At 37.0% G+C, this 7,409-nt stretch overlaps 1 long non-coding RNA gene across 1 annotated transcript; it reads right to left on the bottom strand.

Moving 5' to 3' along the window:
• Positions 1-1,520: 1,520 nt before the first annotated feature.
• Positions 1,521-7,246, bottom strand: LOC104986373. The gene is made up of 3 exons (XR_825031.1): positions 7,128-7,246; positions 3,373-3,545; positions 1,521-2,863 (listed from the first exon to the last, which is right to left on the bottom strand). It is a non-coding gene; the product is annotated as an uncharacterized LOC104986373 (long non-coding RNA).
• Positions 7,247-7,409: the final 163 nt, after the last annotated feature.

The following is a 7,409-nucleotide window of genomic DNA, read 5'->3' as shown; positions in this document are numbered from 1 at the left end:
GTGAACTCCGTGAGTTGGTGATGGACAGGGAGGCCTGGTGTGCTGCAATTCATGGGGTCACAAAGAGTCGGACATGACTGAGCGACTGATCTGATCTGAGCAAGTAACACACATGAGTAAGTAAAGCATTAAATACATTGAAAACACTTTGAAAACAGAAACAAAGCTGATTGGTTCAGGGGATACAGACGTTTGCATCTGTGAATCAGGTGCTGAGAGATAAGACTGAGGACTGACCAGCAGAGAGGCTTTCCAAATTCTGTCTTTCCTCACTGTTTCCCTAACCAATCACACATTTCAAAGTGACATTATTTCTAAGAATTAGATAATAAAAATAATCTGCTACTATTAATGCTGGAATACCAAAAACCAAAAATAAAGCCTCAGGGTACATTTAGGAACAAAGAATTTATTTGAACCGACCCCTAACTGAGATAGATCAAGCTATCTTTCTGCTGCTACCTCTAAGGCCTGACAAAGGGCTTGAAACAGGTAAATTTTACAGCATCATTTATTTATTATAGAAGAAGGATGCTTTGGGAGACAGTCTTCAAAATATACAGTGTTAAGGGACAAGAACAATAAAGCAACAAGGAAAAAGTAGAAATGAGAGGCTACTTTTCCAATTAGCATTCAAGAACACAAAATGAGGGTCTAAGAATACCAGGTGCTAAAAAACATTTCTGGAATTTGAGCTACTGTCCTGTGTGTGTGTGTTAGTTGCTCAGTCATGTTCGACTCTTTGCAACCCCACAGACTGGGGCCCACCAGGCTTCTCTGTCTATGGGATTCTCCAGTTAAGAATACTGGAGTGGATTGCCATTCCCTTCTCCAGAGGAACTTCCCAACCCAGGGATCAAATGCTGGTCTCCTGCATTGCAGGCAGGTTCTTTACCATTTGAGCTACAGGGAAGTCCTTGGGATTTAACCCAGTCCCTCATCAAAGTTTGCAGTTGGAGTCAGCTTCCTACTGAGCTGCTCTAGTCCAGACAACTGGCTACCCTATTGGAGCCTAGAGCATCCCTTTGGTTGGGAATGCCCCATTCCTATTGTCAGACTCCCTGGAGCTCACTTCTCTGTATGTCCAGCTTGGCGAGTGAGGCTACAGGCACTGCTTCAATGCTGACAGCCTGATACCTACTCAATGCCCCCATTGATGATCCATCTGACAATGCATGTGAAGTGGGAGGCGGGGTGTGATATTCCAGAAACTCTCCAAGAAGTCAAAAGAGACAGTTAATTTATCATAAGATGTAAGGAAGTTTGGATGTTACTATTAATTATTGATTATTATTAATTTTGTATGGACCATCAAAATACCTAAATATATTTTGCATTCATTTGGGACTGACTTCCCTTGTAGCTCAGACAGTAAAGAATCTGTCTGCAATGCAGGAGACCCAGTTTCAATCTCTGAGTTGGGAAGATTCCCTGGAGAAGGGAATGGCTACCCACTCCAGGATTCTTCCTTGGAGAATCCCATGGACAGAGAGGCCTACAGTCCATGGGGTTGCAAAAAGTTAAACATGACTGAGTGACAAACCATGTTTTCTATATTATTTTATAAAGCCACATTCTAACATTTACTGAAACTCGTCAAGAAACAGAGGGAAACAACAAAGAAAGAAGACGAAAAGAGATGAGGAATAGAGGGAGGAAGGAAAAGAAGATAAGGAAGGAAATAATAAATTACTGGGAGGAAAGAGCCAATCTAATCTGGAGGGAAAATACTAGACAGATGTCCAGAGACCAAAGCTTGGAGCCTACTGCATGTGTAGTGCCTGGATCTACTGTGTAAGAGACTTGTTGGTTGTTTATCTACAGTCTTTCAGCCTTGATTTGCCTTCCTTTCTAAACTCTCACCTGTGATGCACAGGTTGGGTCTCTGCAAGTCACATTTCAGAGGCTCTTTGGCAAGCTGGCCTTTTTTTAGGTTTTGCCAGTAAGCGGGCACTAGAGGAAGACTGACAGTGGGACAGAGCTAATCTATCTGACTTGGCTGTTCCTGCAGTGTCACCTCAGCAGTGGGACCTGACTCCAGCTCCGAGCTTCTATTAGCACATGGAGAAATAGCCACATCCTGCTTCCTCAGCACATACAACCAGCAACTAGGCAGTGACCTCTCCTTGGAGGCTTGAGCACCAGCTGTAGGGCCTCTCTTCTGAGTTCTTAGGTCTGGAAATCTGTTCTAGGACATGATAGCTGCTTCGTAAAATAATTACCCTAGTGCTTCCTTTCCTTTTTCTAGCCTCTAATTCTTATGTAGGAAATTTCCTATATTAAATCCTTTCAGCTGAAATACTGTTTTTCTCATGAGGCCCTTTCTTCTCATGGACTCCCTTCTGACAGCAAGAGCTGAAAAATTCTGCAAACTTAGTCAACAATATCCTGGCAATCTAAATAAGAGGTTAATTTTTTCATTAAGGAAATCAAACAATGCTGAAAGAACTGTGACACAGTGAAAATGACTGTGATCCACCCTCTTGAAATATGGAGCTATAACTTGGGTTTGGAATATTTTCAAGGCTGGACATCTTAAAAAATGACAATTCAAATATAAGAATATTATACAAAAATATAAGGTTATTAGATATATTATCTAATAGCACATTTTGAAAGTAAAGTTAAATACTTGAGTTATTTTCAAGAATGAGAGGAGAAAATTAAATTACTGGAGGTTTCTATCAAGTTTTACAAGGAAGGATCAGTTGAAAAGTTGAATATAAATGGAAAGAACCGATATGGTAAGGGTCTTACCGATATCCATTCACAGTCAATAACGGTGCTCAACCTGTGTGTGATGGTTAGCACAGTGCACTCAGAAAATTTCTCATGGATTTTTTTTTGTATTAACTCATCTGTTCTGGAATCAGAGAAATTGATATACTTCAGTGAAGGCAGGAAAAGCAGACTAAAGAGTTAAAAATTAAAAACCAATACTTTAACATATAATCTTGTTCCTAAAAAACTAAGTATAAAAAGTCTATTTGGGGAGGGAGGAGGGTTCAGGATGGGGAATACATGTATACCTGTAGTGGATTCATTTTGATATTTGGCAAAACTAATACAATTTGTAAAGTTTAAAAATAAAATAAAATAAAAATATGGAGGGAGAAGGATGAGGAAGAATAATAATAAAAAAGAAATTTACTATTTTTCATAAAATGATGGAAAACAGTCTTCCCTTGAAATTGCATAACAACATTAACAGCATATAACTTCTTCCCTTATTTTCCTTTGTTTGGATTAATATTATTAAGAGATATCTGTGGGCCAAAGAGAGCATAGAAACATTTCTCAGCATTACTAAATGTTTTCCATTTACCACATTTACAATTTGGATTCCAGGTTTCATGGACCTCAGCTCCATACCTTGGATCCACATTGGATGTGGCTTTGTCAAGAATCAATATCTTATTTTTCCTGAGAATAGCCCTGGCAAGGCACACTAGTTGTCTCTGTCCAACACTCAAGTTCAATCCTGATTCTGCTAATTCAGTATCCATTTTACCAGGAAGACCTTGGATGGTTTCTTTAAGTTGTACCTGTGGATACAGAAAGAACATTTTCCTAAATAAACTGCTGCTGAAGTAGACAAATCTCTTAGACATTAGAGCTTTGAAGTCCTCCCAACTTCTTGTGTATCTTGTACGTACAGCCAGGTGATGGGAAGAGCTGTTTCCAATTAATGTTCACTGAGAAAGATGGTGGGTAGAGTCAAGTCAGGACAGAAAGATTTCAAAGTCCCCGATCCCTGCCACAGGCTATCCACCAACAACCCCCACCTAGGACTTAGTTCAGAAAGTCTCTCAAAAATTGAAGCTATTTCTCCCAATGTGGCTTAAACAGAAAATCTAAAAGGATCTTTATGGTTGAATCAACTTTACCAAAGTACATTTTGCATAGGAGTTGGTACACTAAAAGGAAACTTAAAAAAACTACAGAAAGTTTTTTTCTCTAAAGATATATTTTTATTAATTTTACAAAATCTTTAAAATTTTGTAATGTTTAAAATAATACAAATTTAAACAATGGAAAACTCCATCTAATACTTTAGTAATCCTGGAACCTTTCCCATGTTTAATCCGATAAATGGTGGACCAGTTAAGTGCATTTTTTTCAATATCATAAATGTCTTTCAGTGAATGAAAACTCACAAGAAACAAGATACAATATTACATCTTATCTCCCCCACAATATGGATATAGGTGATGTTTATATTAATCTATCTTCAAAAAATTTTATTCATAAGATTAAAAACACAAAGCTTTAACCACCAAATATAATCTGAAAATACACTTGGTAGTAGAGGTCAGTTCAATGAATTCTGGAGAAATACAATGGAGCAAGAAGCAAACTCAGGCTGTATTTGAAGTTAAAGAACGAAGAAGAAATACACTTCAAATTAAGAAACCAATAGATTGATGGCCAAAAAGTTATTTGACATACTACAATGTCAGACAACAACACACCGAGGGTGAATGAGTAGCATTTTTGTGATATCCTAAATGCTGGAGCACTTCCATGAATGTGATCCTGAACTGTGCTCCTGATGGAGTCCAGTCCCTAGAAAGCAGAATTCTGAGTTAGGATTAAATATGGTATTGGTATTTAGTGTCAGCATAAAAGGTGTACAAACTCTAAAGGGTAAGATTTGGTCTATGGTACAAGTGATTGGTCTTTGTTAAGACTGACATCCTGAGTTTGAAGAAATAATCTCATATTTACTCCTGAGTTGGATGACATCATACAACTAATCTTTTTTTTCCCCTTCTCCTTCAGGTTGTCCATATCTGCTTCATGATGAATAAGAGTTGTAAGGGGAAATGTTTTTCATAAAATACTGTTTTCTGAGACTCTCTATTTATTTATGAATCAGGGATGGTTATGAGAATAATATGAATATCAAAGCCCTCTGTAGTGTAATCATAAAATCAAGGTATAAAGTATTAGGATGGAAGAAAAGGACAACAGAGACAGTAGACAATAATAATTAAAAGTTACAACTGGAGAATCTGAACACATTATAGTATAATATTATTTTTTTTTTGAGATAATTGTGTTAGATTACGCAAGAGAATGTCCTTGAAAAGGATCAAGATTGTATCTCTTGATAACTGTGATAGACCCAAAATCTGAAACTATGCCTATCTAAGAAGTTCTCAGAGATATTTGTTCACTGTGTAAAGGCAGAAGTGAATCTAATCTTGTGACATATCTGTTCCTATAAATTAGAAAGTAAATCCATATAGACAGCTTACATATCACACAATTATTATGTGTAAAAGGATTATATTCTTATAACAATTAACTGGCTCCAGAATATCACAACATCATATTGTAAACTGTGGAAAGCACATAAAAATTTTTAATTTAAGAAAAATGGAGCTAATAATACTATTGAAAACTATACATCTCAATATAGAATACTTCAGATCATTTTTGAGTTTGGGAAATAAGAGAATATAGCAAAACTGAAGAATAATAAACTGAGCTTATAAGGTACCCTATTTCTATCATCATTACCATTTTTAAAGTAACCCACTGTGTAGTGTATCTAGTAGGTGCCAATGCCTCTCACAGGAGGTTAATACAGATGTCAGATGGTTCCCATATTTCATGGAACCTTCTTACTTCTCAAAAAGAAAGGTTGGTGCAGGCTGGAAGGAGACAGGGAAATGCAGTCAACTGATGGGGAAAAGCTTTTACTAGAGCAGGACCAGCAGTAAAGGAAGTAAAGGGGGAGCCCGTTTACCTAATAAAAGGCTTCAGGAAATGGACATGTGAGCTGTCCCACAGCAGGGACTGAACCACAGGTTCCTGATACACAGGCTGCTGATGCCCATATTTCTGTATCTTAGTTTCCTATGTGATGAGACCTACTTGTGTCCTAACAGAGATATTATCAATGCTGGGTTTGTGTAACACAAAATTTTTTAAAGAAATAAACCATACTTCTCTGAAATGTAGACATCAACCAAACATCTAGTACCTATTTATTAAGTGCTACTTTTTAAAAGCAAAAGACTGAGCTAGGTCCTATGAGAAATTAGAAGTCTGTCTATGATTTAGAAGTCTAGAGTTTCTGCTATCAGTAGAATCAATTTGCAAAACTAGGGCTAATACACAAAATAGCTAGTATTAAAATATACAAGCCAACAGCAACTCAATAGTCAAAATTTTTTCATGCAAGGGTAAGAAAATTCAATGAAGTAGAGCAAGGAGAAACATGATACAAATAACAGAAAATACCCTAGAAATTAGCCTATCCATATAAAAACTAAGCCAAAACTCCAGGATTCTGTTACTTGCATTCATGCTGCAGCATTAAAATGATATAATCGTCAATAAGTAATCGTCATCACATTCCACTATATAATTTGCCTTTATAAACACTTTCTTATGAAACTTCATAGTATTTTATTTGTATGATCTTGTTTATCTTTCAGTTAATAATGAAAAAGTATCGTTTCCACTTAGATATCCCCTAAGGCGAGAGGAAAAAAATGAACATTGGCAGGTAATTAGGATAATTAATTTACTAGGTCACTAATCAGAGAAGGCACCCCACTCCAGTACTCTTGCCTAGAAAATCCCATGGACAGAGGAGCCTGGTAGGCTGCAGTCCATGGGGTCACGAAGAGTTGGACACGACTGAGCGACTTCACTTTCGCTTTTCACTTTCATGCATTGGAGAAGGAAATGGCAACCCACTCCAGTGTTCTTGCCTGGAGAATCCCAGGGACGGGGAGTGTGTTGGGCTGCCGTCTATGGGGTCGCACAGAGTCAGACACGACTGAAGCGACTTAGCAGCAGCAGCAGCAGCAGGTCACTAATAGAATTTGATCCCACAGTTTTAATGTCTAGTTTAGTGCTCTGCTAAGGACAAAATAATGTATCTAGTTGCTTGGGGTTCTATAGAAAAAGTTAAAATGAAAACATGAGGCATTATAGTGTTGGTTTTCATTATCAATACACACATTTTAAGTGTACCCATTTCATCACTATTCTCCTAGAAAGTAAACAAAGTTAGTTCAAGTGATAAGCTTCCCTTAATTACCTGCAATGCTACAAATGTACACACACAGATACTGATGCTAACAAGTTAATTACATTACATAAATTACCTCTTCCAAGACATTCCACAGTTCTTCTCCCAAATACTCATTAAAGGGATCCAGATTTTTCCTCACTGTTCCAGTGAATAAAACAGGTTCCTAAATACCACAAAATAGTAAATGTTATTACCATAATCTCTTTTCATTTTAAACCAACGTTTATAGAAAAGAATGAAAGTATAAAATATCAAAATTCTCTGCAATTATTAACAATAAAGTTGCAAATGAATGTTTACAAAACAGTATCTCTAAAGTAATTTTCCATTGTATGAAGTGTGCTACACATTATCC

The sequence above is a fragment of the Bison bison genome, unplaced genomic scaffold (assembly GCF_000754665.1).
Source record: "Bison bison bison isolate TAMUID 2011002044 unplaced genomic scaffold, Bison_UMD1.0 scf7180017845714, whole genome shotgun sequence".
NCBI classification, from domain to species: Eukaryota; Metazoa; Chordata; class Mammalia; order Artiodactyla; family Bovidae; genus Bison; species Bison bison.
Note: the sequence above shows the minus strand (reverse complement) of the source record. Positions and strands in the feature narration are given on the sequence as shown.